Below are 27,059 nucleotides of genomic sequence, written 5' to 3'. Positions count from 1 at the left end.
AATCAAGCCCAACTCTTGCACTCTATTTTATGAACTGAGGGATGTGGGCATATAAACAATTACAACACACTGTGAAAAGTGCAAATAACCAGCAGATTGGCGGGTTTCCCCCACTTTCTGACCCTTCCAGCTGAAATGTTTAAACAGATGTGGTGGCTATGTCTGAGCTCCTCCCGGAGAAGTTGGACACAGGAGCTCCAGAACCAGCTCAGCATCATTCCCAGCAGTGGATGGAAATACAACCCAACAGCTAGATACCCTCATCTGCCCATGCTCCTTTTTTCTTTCTCACAAGAGCCACTGAATTTTCCTGTGGCTTGGAAAAAAGCCTGTCACTGGAGCCTCTCACTTTTCCCTTGATTCTCTCTAGTCTCATTTTTCTTTCTTTCTCCACCCCCTTCCCAGGTCTGCTGGTGTCTCTGCCTTCCTTCCTCTTCCATTGTCCTCATGCTGTCATCTCCTCATCATGCTGGGCCTCCCCCAAATAACACCGTGTAAATGGCCAACTCCCTCGAACACATGAAAGCTTTTCTTTTGCAATGTGGGTAATTCAGCTGTATATCACATTAATGATATTTAGAGAGTTTGACACTAGCATATTTACATTTTGTATTTTTAACTGAAAGCAAAAATCAAGAGATAAAATATATCTCTTCTTAAGGCCATCAAACCATGATGTGAAGAACACCCATTAAGAGCCTTTACCTTTTCACATTGATGAATCTGACCCAAATGAATATGTGACGATGTGAAAATTATATAAGTATGAGAACATCATCCCTATTTTAGGATGTATACATTCCTGAAAAAAAAAAAAAAAATCCAGAAATGGAGTCATGTAGGAGATGAGCTAAGCCAAGGGTGTGCATTCATATTTGTGGCAGCCTCCTCGGGTGCTGTGGCTTTGGGTGCTTTGTCTCGAAATGGGCGAGACAACAATGTCATTGTTGCTTCTTTCACCACAGTTCTGGGAATGAAGAATAGCAACGCTCTTTATTTGTACATTCCAGTATAATCTCTTTATTCAAGGCCTACATTTCAGAAGGTCTCAATTTAAAATGTGTATCTTGGAAAGCCCCGTCTAGTAATCAGGAAGAAAGCTAACGCCGGGGGAGTTTAGGAGATTGGGCCATGTTCCCAGCTGTGAAGCTGTGCGGGTGCTCTGACCTGTGACACAAGGCCAAGCGGTTGGGGTCCCCCTCTGCTCAGGGGCCAGAGAGGAGGCAGGTGGTGGCGATGAGTGTAGACTCTAGAACCTGACGGCTGACAGGCGACCCCTGGCTCCATCACTTACTCATGACTTTGTGCCAGTTTCTGAACTTCTCTGTGTCTCAGCTTCCTCCCCATGAAATGGGAAAAACAATCCAATCTGCCTCTGGAGTCGTCGTGGGGGTTAAAGGAGTTAGTATGTTTAGGGTTCTTAGAGCTGTGTTGAACCTATAGTACGCATTGCGTGTGTGTTTACCATTTGGATTCCCAAGACTCCAGGGGAACTCCAATTAATGGCAGAATGGTCTCCTTTATCTGGACATAACCCATGAAATACCAGCATTCAATACACTTACATCTCAAGTCACATAAGCCCAGGTCCTGAAGAAAGGTTTTCTAAAGGCACAACTCCTGGTAATATTATCACTGACAAGCAAAGCAGAGGTGACACCACCACGTCTAGGATTCCACTGAGCCATTTCAAGGCAGAAAAGAAATCGACCCAACAGGAACAGGGTTGTGCATGGCCGTCGTGTGCACATGCCCTCAGGACTCGGGTGCTTCAAAAAGATGGCCCCACTGAGATGGCCAGACTTTCTGCCCTGATTCCTGGGTTCAGTGAAACCCACAGTTCACCACGGCAGTTTGCTCAGCTCTAATTAGGAATCTGATTGCTGGTTGGCCTTGCACAAAGGACTTTTAATTAGGGCTGAGAACGCTTAGAAAAATCCACTTGGCAAGTCAACTCTCTCCCTCTATCTCTTTTTTAACATCTTGCCAAGATCATAAGGAAAGGGAGAGCTTAATTACAGTTGGTGTATATATCTTTAAGAAAAAAATACATTAAGTGCTTTAAAATAGGCTCTCTTGGCTCTGTGATCACAAGGATTTTACTCACTTCTTATCCCTGATTGGTCTCATTCTCAGTTACAGATGAATCAGACACATTTTGAGCAGCTTTAAGATTTGCTTTTCATCCAAAGCCAAGTAGGCAAATGGCAGTGAATTCACAAGCTTTTCCAAATGATCTCATAGGTTCCTCTGGCTCCACTGTGGAGGCCGTTTGCACTCTGCGATGCTGTTATCTTAAACACCCCCGGCTTCCTGGTGTCCAAGGAGAGGCTGCAGCGTAGGGCACTGCACTTTCTAGAAGGCAAGTGTGAGTCCCTTCGTAAGTGCATGTGGCAGCTGTAAAGTGGAAAAGGAGAATCAGATAAACACATGAAATAGCCTGAGCCAGAAAGGTGAGCCTGGAGGAGGGCGAGGTGGACACAGAGCCTTGGAGACGGAGCCTGTCCTTAAATCCTTCACGCGAGCATCGTCAGCTCTCAGTGGATCAGTACAGCCCCCTCTCATTAAGTCTCTCAGCCTGAAAACAGGTGACCTGCACTCCCTTTCAATCCATTTGAACCTGGCTCTGGCAGCCAAGAACTTTTTAATTATTTATATGAAGTATCTGATAGGACACGGAGTAGCTGAACCCAGGGTAACATATGCTCCGGATGGCTCTGTGAAGCTCCAATCAGCCCCTCGGATGCATGAGATTTTCCAACTGAAGTTTGCTTTTCACTGCTCCTTTAGTCTCTGCCTTCCCCCCCGCCCCCCCACCAAGTCTTTGTGTCTCAGTGCTAAGGATCCTTTTCATCTAATCTCAGGAACGTGAAGCTCTGCTATTGAATTGCATTTCTTCTACACTTACTATGTATGTTTGATGCAAAACTAAGACAACAGGTAGAGGCAGAAGATGCTGTCATTTAGGTCTGAAAGGGATACGTGGATCATTCTTGAGCCCCATCCAGTTTTTCACTTTCTCAACATGAGGCTTCTGTGCAGACTTTTGAGTTTGGCTCTGTGGGATTCTCTGAAACTTCAGGCACACCCCTCTCTGCTGCGCTTGTGCAGCTCATGGTCCACAGGGATTTTAACGTCTTCTGCCTTTTGACTTAGACAACCGCTGAGGGGTACAGGAGCCAAGCTGCTTTGACATTCTTCCCACCATTGGGAATACGTCTTTCTAAGGTCACTCTGATTCTGCAATAGCAGCTGCAACAAATGCATTTCATGATTTTATGGTGAAATGTCACTGGACTAAAAACTCCTTAATAGCAAAGAAAATATGGAGGGAGAATAGCTTTCAATTCAAGCCAGGTGAGTTTCCAAGACATCCGGCTCATTTATCACACCATATGGATGCCTCTCCTTTACACTGTTTTTACCCTGTCCTACAAGAGATCAGACATCTATTTATCTCCGTTATATTCTTCACGCTATTAAAAATAATCAGGTTTACGTGTTACCTTCTTTCCCAAGGGCTAAGAATGCTCTCCAGAACTTTGCATTAGCTCTTCTGATGAGCTGGAGAGGGAAGTATCATTATCCCTGTTTTACACATGGAGAAATCTGAAGCACAGGGAGACTGTTTTGCCTAAGGTGAAAGTGTTGTTTTAATCCTAGACTTTTATTTTTATCTCTTCAAATTTCTTCCTGAGGGTGGTAATGAGCTTGGAGGATTCATCAGGACTAAACCCTGTCTGAAGACTTGTTTATAAAATTATTTCAATAAAATCTGCAATCAGATTGGCTGGGCTGGGTCTTCAAACTGAGTGGCTTTCCTAATGAGCACACTCATCAGGGTGGCAAAACCTCGTTACCAGCTGGCTTCTCCCACACCCTGTCGAGGTGGGAGGTGGGGGCTGGTGTAAGTTTATTAGTAATAAAGACCAAAGCCCTCGGAGCTTTTATACAAGAATCTGGTTTCTTTTTCATTTGTTTAATTATTTAAAAAGTTAGGTTGGAAAATGTTTGTGGAGCAGCTAATAACGCGACTTCAGAGAAGGATAGCTTGGCGCGTCTCACTCATTAGCTCTGAGGCTGCTTCACGTTGGACTTGGCTCACTTAGTGGCTGTCTCTTAATTTCTCTCCCTGTGGTTGTGCTATTTGCCCCTCTGATTCCGATCTGCCTCCCTGAGTCAACTCACATACTTAAGTTTACTTGTACAAAAGCCTGAATTTTCAAAGTAAAAAGGAATCCAGGAGGATTTTTATGGTTCAGAGCCTAGGGTTTCCGGACTCATGGGCCTGGGAGCCACCATGGATGGCTGTGGGTTGGTGGAGTTTATCTGCACATACGGGATGTTTTGAAACATAGCTCCTTTGGTTATACACAACAGGACAGCACCACTGAAGACAGGAGGCCAAACTGCAGACCATCATGGGGGTAGGTGGTCAAAGGCCCTTCACTCAAAGGTGGGAAAGTGCTTCTCAGTCCTAAAGATCCACCATTGCCAGAAATAAACCCCCCCACACACATCAAGTTGACTCAGTTGTCCCGAGCCTCCCGTGAAGCAGGAGGAAGGCAGTGTAGGGTAGTGTTCATCATTAACTGCCTTGCCTAATGGAAGCTCAACTAGTCAGGATTATTATCTAGACCTTCTGCTTCCCATCCGAAAGCTGCATTTGGTACAGATGGGGAGAGATGTCATTCATTTCCATTCTATTCATTTTCGCTATTTTTAAATAATATTTACAGTTTTCCAGTAGAATGTGTGATTTGCAAATAATAAAGCAATACTACACATCCATTGTCAAGAATTTAGATAAAACAAAACAAAAAATATTGGGACGAAAATTACATTATCCATAATTACATCACCCAGAAAAGAAATGTTAACATTTGGCAAAGACCTTACCAATCATAAATAGACACTTCCTTTTTCATTTAGGGCTAGTATGTGTATAGAATTTAGACGCTACTTTTCCATTTGACATTATTTATTTAGCATTCTTCTGTGTCCTTAAGTAGTCTTTGAAAATATGATTTTTATCAACTCCATGAATTGCATTGTTTGGTGTATTATGATTTATGTACCCATCTCCCTAACGTTGGATATTTAGGTTGTTCTAATTGGTACTTACATCGTAAAGAATTCTGTAATACACATCCCTTTACAGAACACATCTTTATTTTTGGAGAGACAGATTCCTCAAATGGAACTGAGTCAAAGCCTATTAACATTTTGAAAATTCTTAGTATCTGTTTTCTAAAAGCATTGTACCAATTTATATTGCTATGCCATACTCAATTTTTAAAAACTCTTACCAACTGGATAGATGTTTTACCTCTCTGTTAATGGCATTTTATTGGTAATATTTTGTATTTGCTTGATAACTAGCTATTTTTAACAGCTTTACTGAGCTATAATTCACGTACCATAAACTCTCATAAGTGTACAATTCAGAGATTTTTTAGTAAATTTAGGGAGTTGTGTAACTATCACCAATTAAAAAAAAATATTTAGGACATGCCAATTTTAGAGCAGTCCCCAAAACCCTGCAAAATTCCCTGGAGCCCATTTGTAGTCAATCCCTGCTCCAACTCTTATCCCTAGTCAACCATTGATAAGAAGTTCCCTTTCTGTTGCCATAAATTTGTCTTCTCTAGACATTTCGTAGAAACGGAATCATATGTAGTATTTTGTGTCTGACTTTTTTCACTTAGCATGATGTTTTTGAGGATTTATCCATGTTTTTGTAAGTTATAATAGCACACATTTGCTTCATTTTTATTTCACATTTAATTCATTTGTATGATGAATTCTTTAGTGTGGATATATTGCATTTTGTTTATCTCTTCAACAGTTGATGGGCATTTGGATTGTGTCCAGTCTGGGGCTATTATGAATAATGCTACTATGAGCATTCGCATACAAGTCCTTGTGTGGATATATGTTTCATTTCTCTTCGTACATTCTAGGAGTGAAATTGCTGTTCCTGTAGTTTTTCAAATGTCCATTAAGAGAAGAATGGATAAACAAAATTTGGTAGATTTCAAACTTTACTTATGTTCCTGAATGGTTTATATAACATAGAAATCATATATTTTCTGCAACTTTGAAAGAATTCTTTGGCAAACCATCTGGACCTGAAGAGTTTTGAAAGGAATTATTTAATAACTTTTATCAATTTCTTATCAAGGTTATTTTTTTATATGTATAATTTATTTAATCAATTTTAGCAATTTCCAGAAAATCATCCATCTATCAATATGTTTCTATCTATCAACATACAATATTATTTTATTTCATTTAAATCTCCTCTGCAGTATGTTCGTATCCCTTTTGCATTTCTAACATTATTTGTTTGTATTTTCTCTTTTCCTGATTTTAATGGTGAAAAGTATTTCCATTTTGTTAGCCTTTAAAAGTATTAAAAACACTTGGATTAATCATATATACTTTATTTTCTATTTCAGAAATTGCTGTATTTATCTTTCTTATATATTTCTGCTTGTTTGGATTTATGTTATTCTATTTCTAATATTTTTCGTTATATGCTTAGTTTATTTTCATATTTCTGGTTTGATAATGAGTGTGTTTGAAGCTCTCAACATACTCCATTGTATTGATCTGGCCACATTCCGTGAATGCTTATATTCTGATTTTCATTATTTTCTAAATAGCTTGCAATTACAGTTTTTAATCTTTTTTTTTAATGAAATCCTTATAAATAATTTTTTAAATTTATAAATGGTTGAGGGTTTAGCTATTTTATTCTTATTTAAACGTGGATAATTTTTTTTTAGCTTTGTTATATTTTAGATAAAAGTTTTCTTTATGGCCTTACATATTTTTTTTATTTTGCTCAGGCTTCCAAATAATACTTTTAAAAACACTTTATTCTTTGTTGTTAAGGAACAAAATTCAATATTTGCCTATAAATCAACTTTAATAATTATAGTATTTCAAACTTTATTGTCCTTTTTTTTTTTTTTTGATTGTCAAAGTCTGGAGCTCATGTCTCCTAATGACAATTATCTTTCTGTCGATTTCTCCTTCTGTCAAATTTGTTTTTTATATTTAATGTTGTGCTTTCATCATTGTAATATTTTTATTCTGCATTGCACCTTTTATCAACATAAAATGCCAAAATAGATCCTTTATCCCAAGGATTGTTTTATGATGAATTCTCCTTTGCCTAATTGTTACTGCCATTCATCTTTTCTTTTTATTTGCATCTTCTTGATAAAGATTTGGCCACTGTTTTATTCTTTTAACTACTTAAAATTAATTTTAACATTTATTGGTATTTTTTCTAATTTCCAAGTGAATTCATGTTCATTGCAGAAATTCTGGCAACTACAGAAAAGCACACACACACACACACACACACACACACACACACACACACACAAAATCACCCATTACCCAGCATCCAGAGTTATCTCTTTTGCCTCCCTCTTTAAAAATAATATTTTTGATATGTTCAAAGAAAGCCAGAAGAACCTACATTGGGCCTACCAGTCACAGGCCAATTAAACCAGAAACCAGATCATTCCATTGTCCAGAGAACAGAAAGACCACGTTATCAAGAAAACAGATCTCGTTTCTGTTTCATTTCTTGAAATTCAAAAATAGCAAATCACATTCCTCTCTTGTCTACTGTGGGAGCAAAGAAATACAGTGATGAGCTTGCCAGGGTTTCAAAGCCAGAATGATGCGAATCTGCTGCAGACAGGAGGGAGCCCAGGCAGCTCCCTGTGTGAGGGCTTCAGAGGAGGGGATCCCAGTGCTGCCAAAACCTTGACTTCGGCATGGGCTTGGGTGTGTGTCGTTGTGTGTGTTCACTGGTGTGTGTGTGCTGTTGGTTGTGTGTATGTTGTTTATGTTGTTGGTTGTATGTCATGTGTATGTGGTATGTGTGTATGTTACTGATATGGGTGTTGTTTTTTGTGTGTTCTTGTTTGCATGTGTTGTTGGGGGTATGTGTTGTATGTATGTTGTGTGTGTTGGTGGTGTGGGTGTGTGTTGTTTTTGTGTATATGTTGTTGAGGTTTGTGTTTTGTGTTAGTTTGTTCCTGGTTGTGTATGTTGTGGGATTATTTATTGTGTGTTTGTATGTGTGCATTGTTTGTGTGGGGGTGTGATGGTATGTGTGTGTGTCGTATGTCACAGCAGTAGAGAGGGTTTGGCAGCTGCCCAGAGGTCCCTTGGAGGGAAAGCAGATGTCAATACAGCTGAGTCTGTTTTTTTCTGGAGTTTGGGGAAACTCTGGGCCTGAGAGCTACCTCAAGTCATGTTCTGGCTGAGAAGTAAGGTCCAGAGCTTACGCAAAAATGTGTCCTGTGTCAAGGATCTGAAAACAGGCTCTCTGAGGAAAAGTTACAGGGATCAAACACTTCCATAAAAGAAGATTAAGTGGCTACTTAGTTACTACCATTAAATCCATGGTTTTCTTTTTTTTTCCTTCAGATTGCAGATGTGTTTTATTTTTTATCTTATTTATTTAAAAATATTTTTTTTATTAGTTTCAGGTGTACAAAGCAATGTCATAGTTAGACATCTATACCCCCCACAAAATGATAGTCCACCCTCCCCCAATCTACTACCCGTCTGACATCATATATAGCTGTTACAATTCCATTGACTCTATTCTCTATGCTGTATTCCACCTCCAGTGACCATATACCGATATGCTATACATCTGAAGCTGCAGTAGAATAATATTGAATGTCAACTATAGCTAACTATAAATATATTTATACATATTTATAAATATATTTATAGTTAGTTATAGATAAATATATTTATAGTTAGTTATAGTTGACATTCAATATTATTCTACTGCAGCTTCAGATGTATAGCATATCGGTCAGGCATAAAGGCATCCTACTGAATGGGAGAAGATATTTACCAATGATACATCTGATAAGCAGTTAATATCCAAAATTCATTAAAAAACTCATACAACTCAATACCAAAAAAACAAACAACCCAATTAAAAAAATGGGCAGAGGACATGATGAGACATTTCTCTAAAGAGGACATACAGATGGCCAACAGACATGAAAAAAATGTTCAACGTCACTAATCATTAGAGAAATGTAAATAAAAACCACAATAAAAAACCACCTCATTCCTGTCAGAATGGCTAGCATCGATAAATCAACAAACAAGTGCTGGCGAGGATATGGAGAAAAGGGAACCCTCATGCACTGTTGGTGGGAATGCAGATTGGTGCAGCCACTATGGAAAACAGTATGGAAGTACCTCAAAAAATTGAAAATGGAACTACCTTATGACCTAGCAATTCCACTCCTGGGTATCAATCCAAAGAAAACCAAAACACTAATTAAAAAAAATATATGCATCCCTATGTTCATTGCAGTGCGATTCACAATAGCCAAGATATGGAAGCAACCGAAATGCCCATCTGTAGGCTATTGGATAAAGACACTCTGGTACATTTATACAATGGAGTATTACTCAGCCATAAAAAAGAATGAAATCTTACCATTTGCAATGATATGGATGGACCTAGAGAACATTATGTTAAGTGAAATAAGTCAGACAGAGAAAGACAAATACCATATGATCTCACTTATATGTGGAATCTAAAGAATAGAATAAATGAACAAACTAAACAGAAATAGACTCAGAGATACAGAGAGAAAAAAAATGATGGTTGTTGGGTGGAAGGGGGGTGGGGATGAGGAAGAAGGTGAGGGGATTAGAAAGTACAAAGTAGTAGTCACAATATAGCCACAGGGATATGAAATACAATCTGGAAAATATAATCAATAACATGAAGGTTTTCTTAAAGAGGACTCAGTGGTTTCCCACATTCTCCAGAAGGCAGAAATGGTAAAATGTAATCCACTTAAAATAATGGAAAAATCAAGGAGCTGCTTAAGCCTCAGATTTATACAATATGGAACAGTCTATATGGAAAGATTGTAGAATTTCCAGCCCCAGTAATCTCTGACGAGAGATAAACAGCAGTCCAGAATGCAGGGGTCATGAACTACTGGAAAAGAGCACCTGCATCTGGGTCAGGTGGACCTGAGCTAGCATTCGAGCTCTGCACAACCCTGAAAGATTATTTAACCTCTTCACTCTTAGTTTCCTCATCTGTAAAATGGGCACAATGAGAACTGTATCACAGGTTTTTGTTGGATTAAATGACAAGCTATATAAATCTCCTAGCTCAGTACCTGGTGTAAGAAGGTGCTCCACACAATTAGCTTCCGTCCCCCTTTCAGCTCTCATTTGACGAGCACTTAATCTTGCACATTCTTTGACCACTAAAGAGAAAATTAATTCAATTCCATTCCCTAAAGATTCACTGAGTACCTCCGTTACGGAAGGCATGAGGATAGACATTTGGTATTTCGTGTCTCCTAGCATCCATTCCTTCTACTTTTGATAAGTCTAATTTTTGTGGGTACGTCTACCCCACCCGCCACCCTCTCAGTTGGTGTGGTTTTTCTAAAGTTTAGTTGATGACACATGACCCAGGTGTTGCCAATCAAAGCATCTGAGTGCTTTGTCAAGAGTGATTGGTTCAGAAATGGGAACATGACCCGGTCAGAGCCAGTGACCGGTCAGAGCCAGTGAGGGGTTTTGCTTGAGCTTGCTGGAGAGCAGGCCCTCTCCTCTCCCAAGAGCCTGGGAGGCTGGAGCTAGTGCAGCCATTTCACCTCCTCAAGAGCCTGAGAATTAAAAAATACAGAGGAGAGCAAAGTTGAGTGTAGAAACAGGGAGAAGCCAGATCAATCTCTGGATTTTTCAGTGACATGACCCAGTAAATTCCACTTTGTTTAAACCAGATGAGTTGGGTTTTATGTTACTAAATGAGCCCAAACTGACACAGGCTGTGTAAGACATACAAAAACAAATACGTAAGACCAAAAAGCTTATAAATTATAAATAAGATGTTTACAAAAATAATAATAATAATAATACAGGGCAAAGTATTTATTATATACTATTTATCTAGGGCTTACTACATACTAGACACTGTGTGGAATTCTTTGTATACATTGCTTTATTTAATCCGCACAATAACTGTTTTTATGGAACTAGCAGTATTGATTTTGAACTTGAGAGATGGGTAGAAATTGGACAGGTATGAGGGAAGGATAAGGAGGGTAAGTGGAAGAAGGAACAAATGGAGACAGGAAAATGCAGGAACGGTTTGGGAAGGAGTTGTTGTCTATTAATTGGGGCCTGGAAAGCAGGAAGAATAGTAACGGGGAATACGACCAGAAAGGCAAATTGAGATCAACTCAGTGGGAATTCAGAATTCCAAGGTAGGGAATCTGTGTTATTAACAATGAGGTGTTTTAAGCAAAGAAGAGACCCCTAAATCTTGTCTCACATAGGTTAGATTTAAAAATATTCTTATAATACAGGAAAATGAAGATCTTTTCCAAAGTGAGTATAGAAGAGGGTGAAATAATTAATGTATAAGTATTCACAATTTTTGCCCCCACCCTTAACTTTTATAGAGAGTGACTTTTCCTTTTGGGTCAGCAGCCAGGTGCTCTCAATTGTGCAGAGTCTAGGTAATGGGGAAAACACAGCAAAATTTTGAAAACCTGAGAGCGTAAGTTGGTCTATAGAAAGAAGGGTTTAGGTGATGGGCAAAGGAGAGAGACAGCAATCCTGGGTGTTGGAGCTTGAGGAATTGGAATTTGAGGAGGAAAGAGTAGGAAATTCTTATAGAAACATTGCCATCCTTGTAAAGGAAAGTAAGAGTGACAAGGAAAGAGGGTTTTTAGAAAGTGGTGGTGCGTGCTTTCTTGAAAGAAAAAGCAAAAATTTAAGGCACATTCTTGTAACTACGTTTTCACTTCCAGATTACAGATGCTAGTATTTACTATCACTGGAGAAACAATTTATTTTGATACTTATCAAAGGGCATGACTGGCTGACTGTGGGACCAAGGAGAAGTGTTTTGTGTTCAACTTGAGTGAAAACATGAGATGGTTCTGCCCAGGGGAATGTGCTGGGAACCAGCCCACCTTGAGAAGATGTGCCAAGAAAGGAAAATGAGAACAAAACCATGTTGTTCTCATGTGATGGGTTCCTCCAAAAGTTAAACAAAGAATTGCCATGTGATCCAGCAATTCCACTTCTGGGTATATACTCAAAAGAATTGAAAGCAGAGACTCAAACACTTTCTTGCACACCAGTGTACATTGCAGCATTATTCACTAAAGGCAAAAAGTGGAAACCACTCAAATGTCCATCAACAGACGAAGATAAACAAAATGTGGTCTATATATGCAACAGAATATTATTCAGCCTTAACAAGGAAGAAAATTCTGATACATGCTATACCATGGATGCACCTTAAAAACATTACGCTGAGTGAAATAAGCCAACCACAAAAAGACAAATACTGGATGATTCCAGTTATATGAGGTACCTAATAGGTAGTTCATACAGACAGAAAGTAGAATAGAGGTTACCAGGGTCTGAAAGAGGGGGGTATGAGGAGTTATTGTTTAATGGATACAGCGTTTCCCTTGGGGATGATGCAAAGTTCTGGAAATGTATAATGACGATGGTTGCATAATATTGTGAATATACTTAACACCACTGAATTGTACACTTAAAACTTGTTACAATGGTAAATTTTACATTATGCATGTTTTACCAAAATTTTTAAAAAGCCACATGTGATGTAGGGTTATCAGTGCTACAGTAGGAAGCAGGGTTTGCCTAATATCTCCAGACACAATCTTGATCAGAAGGGAGGCTATCAAAATGGTCCAAGAATTCTGATCAGTAGCCATGAGGTAGAGAAGCTGGGACCAGGGCCGAGCACTGGCCAAGCACATCCTCACTTCAAGTAAGTGAGGATGAGGTGCTCTAAGAGCCAGACCAAAGAAGACTCACGAGGATTTGTGATTATTGGATGGATGGGGAGAGAGGCCTTGGGGGAGCCAGGCAGTTCTCAGGATTCCAGCTTTTTTTTTTTTCCCTTACAAAATATTTGCTACAGTGGTTGCTTTCTATTTTTTAACCAGCCAAGTATTTCCTTCCTAATATCACCTAACTTTACCTTTCTCAATTGCTGCCATAAATAGAATTCATCCACCACAAAGTCTTTAGAAAATTGTCAGCCTCAGCCAGTAAATAGTACTCAACCATATGGAAGAAAGTGGGCAGTCATGACTCAAACGAAGTGACTCTGCTTTTCTGAATGGAAAAAACACGCCATGTTTTGATTTTGACCAAGAATGTTACTGAATGCAATTCTAAGATCTGTAAACAAACTTTCTTTTTTGATACGGCAATGTTTCCTATTGCAGAACTACATGCTTTGACAAAGAGACAAATGTCAAACTCTCCCCAGATCACTATAAAAGCTATTTTACAACCATGTTTTTCACGATCTCCTAACTTTCACTTTTTGTTTTTGTAACCCTGCTATTCTAATAATAGTTTTATTTCAATCTATGTTAAATCTTCACACAAATCCAAAACAAAGTATACACTATGTAAAAACCTGCATGGTTACATATTCAATAGGCTTGCTGCTCTCTTAGATACAGCTTAAATGGCGTTTTATTATCAAAGGAGCCCTGCTACCTCATAACCACAAATGAAGTTAAAGCAGTTAACCTGTTTCCCCCATCTACCCATCAGTTGTCACACAGTAGCAGAACTGGGTCTTCAGAGACCAGAAGAGGCCCGTTTTGATAACGAGGAGAAAGAAAGGTCTGACAGTGGACAAGGTCACTCAGTGCGGCAGAAATCAGTCCGACTGGAGGCTGCAGTGTGAGGCTCTGAACAGCTCGCAGAAGCAGAAAGACAGTGAGAAGAGAGGATGAGGGTTCTGGGAGCTGATATGAGGAATGAGGCTTACTGAAAATCACCTTTGCCTTCATCACCTCATGTGTTACATAATGGAAAATCCTAGCGAGGCTGAAGCAAACTAGATCCATCTGACAGCTGGAGACGGGTGATACTTCTCTCCAAAGCATCTATTTGCATCCACTGATCTATGTAAAACGTTGGGGGCCTTGCAGGAAAAGACACTTGAACTGTGTCCACTTCTGGCGGATATATGTGGGTGATATTCGTTCCACAAATATTTATTGAGCGGTTCTTACTGTGTCAGACACAGCAAAGCCCTGGGGATAAAGCTGCGAAGACAAGAGCAGGGCCCTCCAGGAGCTTACAATCTTAGTGGAGGAGACCACAATAAATAGAATAACAAATAAACAAGATACTTAACGATTGTGATAACTACAATGACGGGAAAGAACAAGAATGAGGAAGTAAATAGACACTGCAGAAAGCCACTTCAGATATACGGTTCTACAATGTCCTTAGAAGGGGTGAGTGTGAGCTTAGTCATCGAGGATGAGAAGGAGCCTGGAAGCCTCCCCTTGGGAAGGCGGGCAGGAGGAGCACCCCGAAGGAACTCAAGTGCAAGGCCTGGGAGTGTGTTCAAGATAGAACAGAAACTGGACTGGCTAAGGTGGTGACCACGATGTAAGAGAGATTTGCAGAGCTGGCAGAAGCTACATCTTGCAGGGCCTTGTCAACCACGTAGGCGTGGTCAGGAGCCATAGAGAATATGTTGTAGACCTAGTGTGTCTCCTCGACATTGGTATGTAGAAGCCCTAACCTCCAGTGTGACTGCCTCTGGAGACGGAGCCTCTAAGGAAGTAATTAAGGTTAAGCAAGGTTATAAGGGTGGGGCATTGATATGACATCACCAGTGACATTGGAAGAAGAGAACTTTCTCTCTATATATCCCCACCCCTCTGCACACACAAAGAAGAGGTCACGTGAGCACAGAGGGAGATGGCAGCTGCCTACAAGGCCACAGAAGAGGCCTCAAAATATTGATCTTCAACTTTTCAGCCTCTAGAACTGTGAGAAAATAACTTTCTGTTGTTTCAGTCACTCAGGCTGTGGTATTTTATGATGGCAGCTGGAGAAGACTAATATAGACGGAAAGAGTGAACTGCAATGGGAATAAATTTTGAAGACAGAACTGGGTAATGCCTTGTTACGTATAAAGATGGCACTCACAAGGGTCACTATAAAAGCATGGCTGTGGACTCCTTAACCAGCTGTGAGAAGAAGATAACCCCGAGTAACAATGGGTACACTCTCATCTTGGAACTCTTCAAAATATGAGGGAGAAGCATGATTTGGCAGCTCAGCATCTGGACACCTTCCCCTTCCTAATTCAAAGTATCACCTAGTCCGAGGGTCCTAATTGGAGACACACTCCCATAGCCCTCTACAGAAGTTAAAGGGGAGTTGGTTTCTCTCTTCTAACTCCTTGTCACCCAGGGCTTGGAAACATGACCTTGGCTCAGACAGTCAGAGGCTCCCTAGGGTCTCGCCTATGCAAGGACTTTATTCGTGGCTGTGGCAGTGAGTCAAGGAGAAGATGGTAAGGATCCACTTGGCCACCCCAGCCGGCGATAAGACCTTGGCTTAATTAGTTTCCCTGCTGTTTTCCCACCCTTTGCATCCATTTAAGAGACACAGATATGCTTTGAAAAACTCATTTTCTGCCTAAGTTAAATAGAGTTTTCAGCCAAGACCCCTGACTGGTCAAGAGAGGAACTCTACAAAGACTAGACTTCCTGTGTGTACATTGGGGTTCAGAGCCCTTACTATCTGGGTCCTCATTTTAATGTGGAGGCGTTTGTACTCACAGGCTACAGCCAGAGACCCCTGGGTTGCAGGCAGCTAAAGGTGACAGCTTCAGTCAGTTGCTTTCCTACACTTGTGTCTCTTCATATAAGTGCACAATCAATAGGCAACTGAGACATTCGATAACAGAGCTTCCACTTTCTTTCAAATAGCTCTGATTCCATCTCTGCATCTCTGAGCCGACTGTCCCATTTACCTGGTGACATTATAAGGGCCTCTCGATTATCTCTGGCCTCTGGCCTCTTCCAGACAAACTCCCCGCGCTGTGGGTCACCCTAGCGCACGGCCCTCACCATGCTGTGCCCCGCTCAACCATCACTGATAAAATATTCAGAATCAAATATGAACTGTTTAGTTGGGTAGTCAAGGTCCTACACAATTTTGTTTCTCCTTATTTTTCTTAGCTTCCCTTCTAGTCCTTTTCAACACACATCTTATGCTCACAATAGGTTGTGCCCTGGACTTGCACCATGCATTCCCACTTTCCCCTCCGCCCCAATCTAGAATGCCATTCCACCCCCTTTCCTCTCCAAATCCTTCCCATCCTGCAGGACCCACTTCTGTGCCCATCTCTTTTAGAAAATCTTCCTTGAACTTCCACAATCACCTCTCCCTTCTCTAAATCGTTAGAACTCGGAATGTCTGTGCCAGTCATCTGCTGCTCATCAGGCATCGTGTGGTATGACTCCTTTCCTTTTCCTGGGCTTGTGCCTTATTGCATCAAACCAGATGACAAAACCATTTGGAGCACACACCACACTCTACACAGTGATTCACTGCTATGATTACCCGACCTCTTGTGTATCGTAGACGAGATCACGCAGCACGGTGCAGAGCATGACGGAAGCACAGACAAGCGAGGATATAACCAACAGGTCTCATTGTCTATCCCATCCATGGCCTCTTCTGGAGAATCTATTCTGTATCCCTACATCCCCCATAACCCTCCCCTGACCCAATGCAGCTGATCCATTGTGAAAAAAGCATGATACGGCCCGATGAGTCTTCCGTATGAGAATGTGCCCGAAGAGACACAGGGACTGTTGTCAGTTGGTGCTGGTTACTGGAGCTTGGAGATCACGCTGTAGAGATGGACTGGCAGCTGTGTTGGATAAAGTAAGCAAGATGAGAATGCATATGCAGCTGGCTTAGTTAAGAGGTCAATAGAGGAGGTTTTCAGAGACAGAGATTGTGCAACTCCTGGAAATGGAGAAAGAGGCTTAGCTTCTGGTGGCCTCGGACGTCTCAGATCCAGTCTGTCACTAAGCAGGCTCTGGTTGTATTTCCCGTCCATGAGATTTCCCTTTCACATTTCACTCAACTGGAGCTCACTTGAGTAGCTTTTTATTGTTTGCCTTTAAAGTAACTTTGACGAGAAAAAGGCAGCACAGGCTGATGATAATTCTCACCCTCCATCCTTTATACCACTGGCAGGCAGGGCTCCTGCAGGGTCCTGCCCCTTTGCTTCTCTGAGGCTGTCACAGCAAAGCGTGACTACTGAATTCCTAGCATGGGAAACCAAGAATCAATTGCTCAAATGCTGTCAAAAAGTGACATTCAAGTTTGAGTGACAATGATGTCTTTGGTCCTGTCCCTATCCACTTTTCTATTTTTAGTTCTGCTCCTGCTCTCTGCAATTACAATGCTTCGCGCTGAAGCAGTTGCCAGGAGTTAGTGAACAAGTACCTCACCCTTCTCTGAAGAAGAAGCTTTGATGCTGAGCTTACATTCTTCTCTCAGTGACAGACTTCAGAAAGTGCCATTTCACAAGACAGCGAGTCCCTTTTGGTATTTTCTTTGAATGATGGGCTTGAGCGCATGGATTGATCATAAAAATTGGAGCTCATCAGAACGAAATTTCCCCAAACCCCAGTGTCTTCAGCAAGTGGGACTAACATGGACAAGCTTTCTCAAGGATGCTGGCAAATATATCGATATAATCGACGGAAAGTCCTTTGTAAATAAATTCCAAAAGCATTATTATCATAATTGTCAATGCCCATTTATCTTCAAATATCATTACTCAAGGTGTAAGCGGCATGCACAAAGAAGAACTATCCAACACTCAGAGTTGTACAGGGGTACAGGGGGCTTTTGGGGGCCTTCTACTAAATAATGGCTAACTACCTGGTGAACACGCAGTAGTGACAACTCACACATGTGTACATATTCCCCTAATATTTGAATTTTTTTGCATTAAACACAAATTATATCTCCCATCAGAAAACCCTATGTAAAAAGAAAAAAACCTGTATGTAAATTAGGGATCAATCAAGGGTAGGAATATTGCGGAAGGAAGGGATTAGGGAAAGAGTTGAAATACATAAGAAAAATGCCAGCTTATCCAAAGAATTTATAAGAGTTCGTACGACTCTTGCTCCAAAGGGGGTTTCCATCCTTCAGCATCCAGAATGTATTGCTAGTTGTTACAGATCAGATCCCCCAGAAACAGACTGGGGTACAGGAAGTGTACTGGGAAGTACTTTTGGGAACCACACCTATGGGAGAGTGAAGGAAGCCAGATTGGGTAGGAGAAGTTGGACTGCATTCGGTCACAACAAAAGCCTCAACTGATCCCACAGGATATTCTTAAACTGGGTTGAACCTGCAGAGTTGTCCCAAGGGAGTCCACCTGTCAGTCATCGGGTGCAGGATGCCCCCAGGAAGGGGTTAAATGGCTCTCTTCCCCCAGGGCAATTTCTGGGAGGGGTCACTAAGCCACCAGCTGGTAACTACTGGGGGAATGAGCACCTCCGTCCTGCAACAGGGGCTGCAAGGGTCTGGGCACAAGGCAGCATCCACAACACCAGCTGGGAGCTGCCACAGTGTTTTTTCGTGTTTCAATGAAATAAGTGATTAACGGGAGACTCCATGAAGAAAAGGTGCTCTTCATAACAGTATTTTTGTCATTTCAATGGCATATTGCAAAGGCAGGACCATCCCCCAAACTAACTGGTATCTGATTCACAGGACACACAGAAGAAGGTGTGGCCAGATGCAGACACTACCCTGCTCCCCTACCCCAAGCGCAACAAGCCTGCACCATTGGCTCCTTACCCCATGCACTTGCCTCCTTTGTCATAGTTATTTAATTCCAACAGTCCCTTCTTGGCCTTAACCCAGCTGAAGGGATTATTTTTGTTTCTCAAGCTTGTCGTTTCCTTTAGCACAAACACCTAAGAGTTTATAGTATTATTATTTCAAAAAAGGCTTATGACTATTAACATGACATTAAAAGGTATTCTCGGGAACAACTTTGAGAATTAAAAGATCAAAAATAACATCTGGAACACTTGCAATTCCCCCATTAAATGATGGGGCATGCTAAAGCTTATCTACACACACTTTTGCAGGATCAAATTCCTTCCAGGTTTTCTTTAAACTGTTATAAATATTCATTCCTTGTAATGTTTTTATAAAACTTACTGAAACACATTGCAAAAAAACCCTTGATTTTTATCAAAACTATATTTCTCTTGTAAATTCTAAGGAAGGGCACTCTCTCTCACCTAATAAAATTCTAAAGTGACAGTTATAATGGTCTCTTTGTCCCGTCTTGCTGATTACCTTAGCTCAGAAATTTATCAGTTCAAGAAGATGTATTAACTTCCTAGTTAATTCAAAGATCATATTCCGTGATTTTAGCTCACCTATAATGGACAATGTGTCCAGGTTATTATCTCCTAAGAGGATCACTATTTAAGCTTTTCCTGGATGCTCAATTCTTCTTTGTCCATTTGCTAGGATTTTTATCTTTAACCAAAAAAAAAAAAAGTACATTGCTCTACATTAATGGTTTGGCAGATTATAAACAACCATTGTTCCTTTCTCTTTTTGATGTTCTTCATATTTTTAAAAATGACTTTAACAAGTACTTTGGGTGTCCCTGGTCCTTTTCAACTTATCACTGTCATATTGTTGACGTACCTAATTGATAGATGAATACCCATTCATTGTACGCCTGAGTATGAATCCAGCCCCTAGCCATACTCGTTGGGATGGACAGAGTTTCACCAACGTGTGAGGCTGTATAAATTACTGACCAGGAGCATGTGCGCTTGAGCTAGGCTGTCCGGCTTCAACTCCACCTCTGCCACTTAGCTCTGGAAAAGTCACAACTTCTCTGTGCCTCAGCTTCCCCATTTATAAAATGAGAATATCAACTCATAGAGTTGCTTTTAGAATGAATTCAATTAAAAGCAGTGCCTAACACATAAGTATAATATATAGTATATAATATAATATGTAAATATTATAAATATATAAGTATGATAAATATATAACTATTGTACATTATATTATATATACATATATTTATATATTATATTATATATATATAATATGTATATATAAAAATATACGTATGCTAGTACTATTATTGCTATACTATTTTTACCAAAAAAAAATCCAGCAACACAAATTTAAAATCATTACTGCTTATACAGCTAAATTTGGGCATTTAAAAAATAACGGCACAAAATTTGTTGTGGCTTAATCCTTCTCTTCTATTATAAAGGAAATCATGAGTGTGATACAGTGAATGTATATCACACTCATAGGCACCAGAAAGATGATGCCCAAGCAGCTTAGAATATCCATTCGTTTGCTCCATAAACATCCGAGTGCCTTCTCTGAGCAAGGCCTAGGCTGGGCTCCAGGTCAGATCAAGACACCGCTCCTACCCTTACAGCATCATTCCTCATGAAGGTCCATGAAAACTAGCCTTTCTTGGAGGCGGATAGTGGACTTTCCAGTACATTTTCTCACCTCATATTTATTCTCAAAGAATCACTGTTGGCCAATGCCTTCATATCCTGGGCATGAAGCTTCTTTTCAGATAATTGAAAACTTAAGAGATACATACTCGTACCGCATATTAGAGAGCAAGAGGAGATTCCAAAGAAAGGATTGAGCAGATGTGGCGGTATTTTTCTACAAAACCCTTGTGAGATTCCTACCAATATTGATCTCTATGCAAAGGCTGTATTAATTTTCCACTTTCTTCACATCTACAACAAAAGAAAACTAATCGAGCTAGTCTTTCCCTTTCCCTGTCAGTCCTTGGATAACATGGTTTGCTTCACAAAATTATTTGTTTAGTTTGAAGGCTCAGTAGTGTCATCAATAGTGTTTACTGAGTTTATTATTAATTAAGTCACATGCACTAACAGACTTATTGTGTGATAAACATCATATTATTCAATACACAGGAAATAAAAAATACCCAAAAAGGTATTAACCAAATTTTTTAAAATTAAAAACGAAAAGTCATCATGTTGGAAGTATTCAGGGAAAGCTTTAGAGAGGTGAATTTTAAGCCAGAAGAGTTACACGCACAGATTGGTGATAGCAGAGAAGAGGGTTCTGGGATCCAACAAGGCACAGAGGAAGGAATTAGAAAATCTGTACCGTGGATCTTCCTGGGGTAACAACCACCCCTCCACACACACCCACCCCCTGTGCCCTCCCAAACCTCATGTTTGTAGGAAGGCAAAGACACCCCAGTCCATGCACTTGGTAGATATCTGTGGCGTGTCTGCCACAGGGCTGAATAGGAACCACCAACTCTGTGCCAGGTGAGGCATGAACTTTTCAAGTGTCACTAGATGCCTGGAGTTGGACATCAGGAGTCCCTGTGAGCCCAGCAGAGCTCTCACCCTGAGGAGGAAAGTTTCAGGTGCTGGAGGTCATGTGTCATTGGCCACTGCGTAGTCATGGTAATTCCCCGCATGTCTGCTGCCTGGGGAATGTTTTCTAACACAATACAGAAAGTATTTCAGGGCTGCCCCATCCAGAAACCTGAGGGCTTTAAAATGCTCTCCTATGGCCACAATATGGGAAGGAATATAGATGCCAGAGCAGCCACACACTCCGTTAGGAAGCCAGAAAGCCAGAAAGCATCCTGCTCCAGCGCTCACCATTAGCGAGCAACCACCAAAAAATCTGTGGCAGAAATGTGGCTTGCGGCGGGCATGTGTCAAGAAGCAAATGTCCACATACACAGGTGGACAAGCCTGGGATACGAATGACTATCTGACAGGCCCAGCAGGTGTCCAGCTATTCCTGCATGAGGAGACACCATGGCCGGATCTTAAAATCCACATCTTTGTAGAATCTCATGCTAGAGAGCAAGTTCAAGCATTCTAAAAAAATTCTTTGGTTTTTATAAAATTTCTACTTTAAAGAGTCATATTAAGGTGTTATTATTTATATCTATATCTATATCTATATCTATATCTCTATCTCTATCTCTATCTCTATATCTATATCTATATCTATATCTATATCTATCTATATACTTGAACCCAGTGGTCACTACATTTAGAGGGAAGTTTCCAGGGCCTGGAGCAAAGAGAACAGAATAAGCATCTCCCCATATGCTCCACCCTTAAGGAATTGTTCTAAGAGAACGATCTGGGTTTCTGTGTGCCACATCACACCGCGGCACATATCTGGAGATGAATTGTGTCCCTACATCAGGCTGAGCTGGGCCAACCTTTCGGGAACATTCTGAGCACCTGAACCTTCTCTAATACTGAACTGTAACAACGGGGCTGCCCCAGTCAATCGCATATGGAAAGAAGGAGCAATCCACTCACCTAAGTATTTCTGTAGCTTTCCTAATCTGCACTTGATTCTATATTTATTCATTCATTTATTTCACAGGATCATGTATAGGGCTCACTGTGGGCCAGGCACTGCTCTAAGCACTTAATGGGCTAATACATTTAATCCCACAATACCCTATGAATTGTGTAGCTTCTTACACACACACACATACACACACATACACAGTCCCTTGCCGGTGTGTGTGTGTGTGTGTGTAAGAAGCTACACAATTCATAGGGTATTGTGGGGTTATATGTATTAATGCATAAAGTTCCTTGCCCCTCAGATGTGTCTACTTTGTCTTTGCCTTTTATGTGATCCTGTATTACACCTTATTTATGTGTTTGTGCCATTCCAAGTTGGATTATGGGCTCCTAACAGGCAAGAACTCAATTCTGACACTTGCCTAACTGCTATGACTTCCGGGGACTTTGACACTCGTTCCCTCCCTGGCAAACTGCTGAAGAGGGTGCCACTTGCTGTTGTGTCCCCTCAGGAACACATCTTTCAGGCTCCCTGAGAATAAAATCACTACTTCTCCTGCCTCTCCTGGGAGTGTCTGCCTCTACCATCACCACTGCTGCAAGCCCTGCTGCTTCCACGTTGCCCCCACCTCCAGAGGTCTCTGCGTCACTGGGGTACCTGGAAACACATCTTTTTTTCTGTCAAATATCAGGACTCTGTGGACGAAGGCTAGGGCTGTAGCAATTTCCTCCTGCGCCCAGGCCTGGATCTGTCACACTCAGCCCTGATGTGGCAGTGAAACGCTCTTTACAGAGTGCTTAGGGCAGCACCGTGGCAATTAAGGGATTGACAAATGCTTTTCCATGATGCTGAAGCTGAGAATCAGAGAAACAAAATATTCCCTGGAACAAAGGGGCACATTGTGAGTGAATTCACCTTTTAAAATAGGCTTCTGGCCACCAGACCTCTGAGCCAGGACCTCTGAGAGAGTCCGGGGCCAGGGCAGCGAGCCCTCTCATGCTGCACAAACAGAGGGACCATAAGACACTACATTTCTACATTTAATAACCAAGTTAGGGAGCTATTAACTGACATAAAGGATTAGGAACTCACAAACTGGCCCCAGCAAAACCCCTGTAGATTCCTAACTCAATGCAAGTGTTTATTCAAAAACACTAATTAGCAGGCAAAATGTAGGTTCATGAAACAGAGCTCTTCAGAAAGTGCGGAGGGATGGAGAGGGTAAGGGGGGAAAAAAGTGAGACAATTTGCCTAGTGAGAATGATGAGAGAACTGCTTGCTCAAGGGCAAACTTTATGGAAAATCATGATCCAGTGCTAACAGAGGGAGAAACCTTTCCAAAGAGTTAATGGAGCAGTTAGAGAAATTCAGCTCCAGTAAATCATGAGCACAGGGAGTATTGATCTGAACATTCGGGTGGATGAAAATATGGAGCTGAGCTGCTGACCAAACCATATAACAAAACAGCTCTTCCAAAGTGGCTGCGGATTTTAGTTGCTGAGTTGATGCTGGAGTCTTGCCCACCAAGCTCTCCCTCCCGAGCTGGTTCTCTTCAGGAATTCTGCCCACTCTCTCCTGGAGGTTAGTAGACTCTCCCACTCACACAACTGCATCTCTCGTCTCTGTGATGATTCCCAAACCCATAACCTGCAGCCCAACCTCTCATTTGAGTTCCAGGGAATGTATTTCCAAGTCTCTCCGGGTTATCCCTACTTGGGCCCCTCACTATCACTGCTAATTGGGCACTCACCATCGCCAAAGCTCTCACCACCATAACCAATGAGAAAATAAAACAAAGCAAGCATACAAATCACAGAACCACCCCAATTGTGTTCCCTGTCCCCCAGCCTTAAAAAACACGGAGATGCCTGCCGTTCCCACTTCTCTAGTTCCTCTACCCAGTTTGCCAATAATATTAGCATTTTGCCTTGGCCAGTCATTCCATCTTTCTCTGATTCCATTTTCTCATCGGGAGAATGGAGATAAGAAAGGGCTGATATGAGGCCCCATGTGTGTGAAGTGCTCAGAATGAGATCTAACACATAGTGACACACCTGAGCCATCACTGTCACCAGCACCGGCATTATGTTAAAATAGTTTTCCATTTCTTTCCTGCATAGACTCCACCAGCATCACAACAAGACCTCCACCACCTGAGCCCTACATTAAGGTCTCAAACCTTTAGAGATAGCCAACTCCTAAGAGAACTAAGGAGCAGTCCTTGCTGTGTGTCACAATGTACTGGGAGCCTGTCAGAACTACAGGTCCCAAATCCCACTCCCAGGCTTAGCTGACTATGAACATTTGGAAAAGCTGTGTCGAGAAGTAGTATTTTTTTCCCCCCAACAGTTTTTCTGTGTCTTCTGATACAAAATCAGATTTGGGAATCATCGAAGACAATACTATTGAACCCTCTCATTGTTCAGGAAACTGAGGCAGAGAGAGAGAGAGTCCGAGATGGGACCAAGGACACAGAGCTGAGAAGTGGCTGAGTCAGGACAGGAACCCAAGTCCCATTGTCCTCAGAGCACGCCCACGTCTCCACACCAGCTTCCCGGCCTCTGACTGTCACAGCTCTCTCCCTGCTCTTCTCCACCTCCTTCGACCCCGCCTCTAACTCTTGGTCTCAGCTTCTATTCAAGTCCTACAGGGCTTCCCCAGGGCAGGGTACCCTGGGGAGTGTGAGCCCTAGGCAAATGTATTTTGAGGGGCCATGTCTGCGTAAATTATTTTACTAGAAAATGGGCCCGTGTAATGTATAGTGATTTACTGATGAAGGTTTAGGATAATGGGTATTTATTTATTGCCCAATGTGAAAATTCTGGTCTTCTTCATCCCTCACGAATGAGAGCTACCTTGAATCAGCGTGTCAGTGCCATTTTAGAGGTTCGATGTCATACAATCTTATAAAAGAAATAACTGGCTGGTCAGTGTCAGTGGGGACATATGCTGACCAGGCTGCCTCCTCAAGCAGGCCCCACCTCGGCTCTAGGACGGCCCCATAGGAGTGCTTGCTGGAGCTCCTCTGAATAGCTGGCCAGTATCTTACAGGCTGGACAGGGAGTAGGATAGTGGCCTGCAGGGAAAGAACGGGATCTGGTTTGCACACTCCACCCAAATAGCACTGCAGGCTGGAGCCTTCCTGCAAGGAATGAAGGAATGCCATCCATCCAAACTGTGGGGACCTCTGAGGTATGGGAACCCAAGGCAGGAGTCCCCCCCCCCCCCCGTGGGTAAGGGCAGTCCTGTCTCATCAGTGGGTTAATAGATTGGGATGCTATGAAAGAGAAATTCAGAGCCACTCTTCATAGCTTTATGAAGACATCTGGCCATTTGCATTATATGTTAAATAAGTAGGAACGTGGATGCATTAAAAATTAATAGAATATTATATGAATAATAAATCTGTGGTGGTGTATTGAAATGATCAGACATTACCTCCAGGTTAGACAATGCATTCCTGAAATGGTATGAGTTATGTGACCTTATAATCTTTTCACTGGTGGCCTGAGAACAGGAATGAAGGAGAAAATAAATAAAATCTGGGCTGGGTAAAATACCATGCAGCTGCATAAGGTACTTCTAAAGCAATGTGCCTTGGGGTCTACCCCACCCCTTCTTTCTCGGAGCCATGCCACGCAGCCCTAAGCCCCTTAGCCTGGATTGCAGATGATGCGATCCTGTGAACCCACACAAACTCTGAGGATTGAGAGACTCCTAGGATGCAAGCCACGCAGGTCAGCTAGCCATTTTGGAGTGAGGGATGTTGAGTGCGGGATTTGCATTGATCTGGTCCTGCCCACAGAGGGTGAGGCAGGGGGAGAATCAACAATAAGGCGGTGTTTACCAAGCTCCCACCTCCACCCTTTTCTCGCCCCCTCCCCCAAGCCTGCTTTGGAACTTCCAAAGAAACATATTGTAATCCATGGCCATCTCCAACCTCCTTTTCCAAAGCTTTGGTAGTTTCCTGTGTTTCCTTCTCATCCCGCCAGTATCCAATTACTTGGTTATCCCACACATACAAGTGCTAGCACATTTTGGCTCACAGAGTTGTAGGTAATATGTTGGCTCAACAAGAGAAACAAAAAAAACAAGAAACAACAACAACAAAAATGAGCATTTCCTGGCAAATTAGATCGGCATAGCCTGGTAACACAGGTGATGGGCGAACATTTACAATGTCTGCCTCGCCACACTGCTTCTTTGATGCAATTCTTTTGTGCCCTAAAGGAATTTCATGGTAATGAAATCTGTACTCAAAAATCAAGCCTTCCTAACTAGACATACCTTGGGACTGTGTGTTCTCTGCAGTGTAGCTGTGTGTGGCATGACCCTGTTTCTGAGTGTGTGTGTGAGTATGTGTGTTGGGGAAAAGGGATGCTGCTATCAGTGTATGATCTGAGTCTGCTTTGAAAGTTGATCCCAAGGGGAAAATAAGATACGGATCTAATTTGGTGAGACATTAAAATCGTCTGACTTGTCTTATCTAACAGAATTCTGGTGCTTGTTTGTCATTATAAAGATCTGGGGTAACAACTTTGTTTAGTGCTTGCATTCCCCCACCCCCCGGATTTCTAGTGGAAAGTCAAAGATGCTGATTTATAAATAGAGGTTTCTTAAGTACTATTTTTAGAACAATGCTGTACCAGATTTATAAGGGGTTGAGAGGAGAAACTACAGTCACTTTTGAGCAAAGTAGCATTTCACTGCATAATAATGAAGTACTAATTGCTCTTTGTCATCACTTTTTATGCAAATTGCCCTGGAGCATTTGCCCAATATGCATT

The 27,059-nt window shown here is 41.5% G+C and overlaps 1 long non-coding RNA gene across 11 annotated transcripts in view; it reads right to left on the bottom strand.

Moving 5' to 3' along the window:
• The window catches only part of LOC109453526 (uncharacterized), a 125,938-nt gene that overhangs the window by 71,337 nt on the left and 27,542 nt on the right, over positions 1-27,059 (bottom strand). The window lies entirely within an intron of this gene.

This window comes from Rhinolophus sinicus, linkage group LG05, assembly GCF_036562045.2.
Source record: "Rhinolophus sinicus isolate RSC01 linkage group LG05, ASM3656204v1, whole genome shotgun sequence".
In the NCBI taxonomy this organism is placed as follows: Eukaryota; Metazoa; Chordata; class Mammalia; order Chiroptera; family Rhinolophidae; genus Rhinolophus; species Rhinolophus sinicus.
Note: the sequence above shows the minus strand (reverse complement) of the source record. Positions and strands in the feature narration are given on the sequence as shown.